Below are 3,661 nucleotides of genomic sequence, written 5' to 3'. Positions count from 1 at the left end.
TCCTGTTTTCCTCTCTCATCATAAAAATTCAAAAAAACAAAAAAAAATATCTTTCCCTTTTTCTCTCATCAAATTCGAAAATTTGAGTTGACCTTTTCAAAAAATTTTAAAATCAAGTTGTTTCTTATGAGTCAAATCAAATTTTCAATTTGAAAATCTTATCTTTTTCAAAATCTTTTTCAAAAATCAAATCTTTTTCAAAATTCTTAGTTATTTTCGAAAATTCCAAAAATATTTTTCTTATTTTTATATCAAATTTTCGAAAATAACATAATCAATTAATGTTTTGATTCAAAAATTTGAAGTTTGTTACTTGCTTGTTAAGAAAGATTCAAACTTTAAGTTCTAGAATCATATCTTGTGATTTCTTATGAATCAAGTCATTAATTGAGATTTTAAAAATCAAATCTTTTTTTTCAAAAACTAACTTCTATCATATCTTTTCAAAAATATCTTCTCATCTTATCTTTTTCAAAATATCTTTTCTAACTTCCTAACTTCCTATCTTTTCAAAATTTGTTTCAACTAACTAACTAACTTTTTGTTTGTTTCTTAACTTTATCAAAACTACCTAACTAACTTTCTCTCTCATTTTCGAAAATATCTTCCCTCTTTTTCAAAATTTCTTTTTTAATTAACTAATTATTCTTATTTTTATTTTTGATTTTAAAAATTTTCGAAAAATACTAACATTTTTCAAAAACCATTTTCGAAAATCACTAACCCTTTTTCAAAAATTATTTTCGAAAATTCTCCCTCTCCCATCTTATTTTATTTATTTATTCATCTACTAACATCTCATCTCACATCTCAACCCTCCTCACAGTTGTGTTTCTTCCATTATATTACATTCTTTGTCTCCCCCTCTTCTTCTACTCACACAGGGATCCCTATATTGTGGTATAAAGGATCCATATTATTATTATTATTTTTTCTGTGCCCTCTTCTTTGTCATATGAGCAGGAGCAAGGACAAGAATATTCTTGTTGAAGCAGATCCAGAACCTGAAAGGACTCTGAAGAGAAAATTAAGAGAAGTTAAATTACAACAATCTAGAGATAACCTTTCAGAAATTTTTGAACAGGAACAGGAGATGGCAGCCGAAAATAATAATAATGTAAGGAAGATGCTTGGTGACTTTACTGCACCTAATTCCAATTTACATAGAAGAAGCATCTCCATTCCTGCCATTGGAGTAAACAACTTTGAGCTGAAACCTCAATTAGTTTCTCTGATGCAGCAGAACTGCAAGTTTTATGGACTTCTATCTGAAGATCCTTTTCAGTTCTTAACTGAATTCTTGCAGATATGTGATACTGTTAAGACTAATGGAGTAGATCCTGAAGTCTACAGGCTCATGCTTTTCCCTTTTGCTGTAAGAGACAGAGCTAGATTATGGTTGGATTCTCAACCCAAAGACAGCCTGAACTCTTGGGATAAGCTGGTCACGGCTTTCTTAGCCAAGTACTTTCCTCCTCAAAAGCTGAGCAAGCTTAGAGCTGATGTTCAAACCTTCAGACAGAAAGAAGGTGAATCCCTCTATGAAGCTTGGAAAAGATACAAACAGTTGACCAAAAAGTGTCCTTCTGACATGCTTTCAGAATGGACCATCCTGGATATATTCTATGATGGTTTATCTGAGCTATCAAAAATGTCACTGGACACTTCTGCAGGTGGATCCATTCACCTAAAGAAAACGCCTGCAGAAGCTCAAGAACTCATTGACATGGTTGCTAATAACCAGTTCATGTACACTTCTGAAAGGAATCCTGTGAGTAATGGGACTCCTATGAAGAAGGGAGTTCTTGAAGTTGATACTCTGAATGCCATATTGGCTCAGAATAAAATATTGACTCAGCAAGTCAATATGATCTCTCAGAGTCTGCATGGAATGCAAGCTGCATCCAACAGTACTCAAGAGGCTTCTTATGAAGAAGAAGCTTATGATCCTGAGAACCCTGCAATAGCAGAGGTGAATTACTTAGATGAACCTTATGGAAACACCTATAACTCATCATGGAGAAATCATCCAAATTTCTCATGGAAGGATCAAAAGCCTCAACAAGGCTTTAATAATGGTGGAAGAAACAGGTTTAACAATAATAAACCTTTTCCATCATCCACTCAGCAACAGACAGAGAACACTGAACAAAATGCTTCTAATTTAGCAAATCTAGTCTCTGATCTATCCAAGGCCACTGTAAGTTTCATGAATAAAACAAAATCTTCCATTAGAAATTTGGAAGCACAAGTGGGCCAGCTGAGTAAAAGGATCACTGAAATCCCTCCCAGTACTGTCCCATGCAATACAGAAGAGAACCCAAAAGGAGAGTGCAAGGCCATTGACATAAGCACTATGGCCGAACCTACTAGGGGAGTGGAGGACGTGAATCCCAAGGAGGAAGACCTCCTGGGACGTCCAGTGATCAATAAGGAGCTTCCCTCTGAGGAACCAAAGGACTCTGAGGCTCATCTAGAGACCATAGAGATTCCATTGAACCTTCTTATGCCCTTCATGAGCTCTGATGAGTATTCCTCTTCTTAAGAGAATGAGGATGTTACTGAAGAGCAAACTGCCAAGTTTCTTGGTGCAATCATGAAGCTAAATGCCAAATTATTTGGCAGTGATACTTGGGAAGTTGAACCTCCCTTGTTCATCAATGAACTAAGTGATCTGGATCAACTGACATTGCCTTAGAAGAGACAGGATCCTGAAAAGTTCATAATACCCTGTACCATAGGCACCATGATCTTTAAGGCCCTGTATGACCTTGGTTCAGGAATAAAACTCATGCCCCTCTCTGTAATAGAGAAAATGGGAATCTATGGGGTGCAAGCTGCTAAAATCTCATTAGAGATGGCAGACAGTTCAAGAAAACAGGCTTATGGACAAGTAGAGGACGTGTTAGTAAATGTTGAAGGCCTTTACATCCCTGCTGATTTCATAGTCCTGGATACTGGAAAGGAAGAGGATGAATCCATCATCCTAGGAAGACCTTTCCTGGCCACAGCAAGAGCTGTGATTGATGTTGACAGAGGTGAAATAGTCCTTCAATGGAATGAGGACTCCCTTGTGTTTAAAACTCAAGGATCTCCCTCTGCAACCATGGAGAGGAAGCAAAAAAAGCTTCTCTCAAAGCAGAGTCAACCAGAGCCCCCACAGTCAAACTCTAAGTTTGGTGTTGGGAGCCACAACCAAACTCTAAGTTTGGTGTTGAACTCCCATATCCAAACTCTAAGTTTGGTGTTGGAGAGTTTCAACAATGCTCTGAACATCTGTGAGGCTCCATGAGAGCCCACTGTCAAGCTATTGACATTAAAGAAGTGCTTGTTGGGAGGCAACCCAATTTTTATTTATCTAACTATATTTTTCTTAATTATATGTCTTTATAGGTTCATGATCATGTGGAGTCACAAAATAAATATAAAAATTGAAAACGGAATAAAAAACAGCAGAAGAAAAATCACACCCTGGAGGAGCATCTGTCTGGCGTTCAGCGCCAGAACAGAGCATGGTTCTGGCGCTGAACGCCCAAAATGGGCAGCTTCTGGGCGCTGAACGCCAGAACAGGCATGGTTCTGGCGTTCAATGCCAGAAATGGCACACAAATGGGCGCTGAACGCCCAAAATGGCCACCAACCTGGCGCTGAACGCCCAGAG

General features: G+C 37.4%; 1 non-coding gene across 1 annotated transcript; it reads right to left on the bottom strand.

Annotated features, from left to right (window-relative positions):
- Positions 1-1,489: 1,489 nt before the first annotated feature.
- Positions 1,490-1,597, bottom strand: LOC112725486 (small nucleolar RNA R71). The gene has a single exon (XR_003164591.1). It is a non-coding gene; the product is annotated as a small nucleolar RNA R71 (small nucleolar RNA).
- Positions 1,598-3,661: the final 2,064 nt, after the last annotated feature.

This window comes from Arachis hypogaea, chromosome 11 (genome assembly GCF_003086295.3).
Source record: "Arachis hypogaea cultivar Tifrunner chromosome 11, arahy.Tifrunner.gnm2.J5K5, whole genome shotgun sequence".
Classification (NCBI taxonomy): Eukaryota; Viridiplantae; Streptophyta; class Magnoliopsida; order Fabales; family Fabaceae; genus Arachis; species Arachis hypogaea.
Note: the sequence above shows the minus strand (reverse complement) of the source record. Positions and strands in the feature narration are given on the sequence as shown.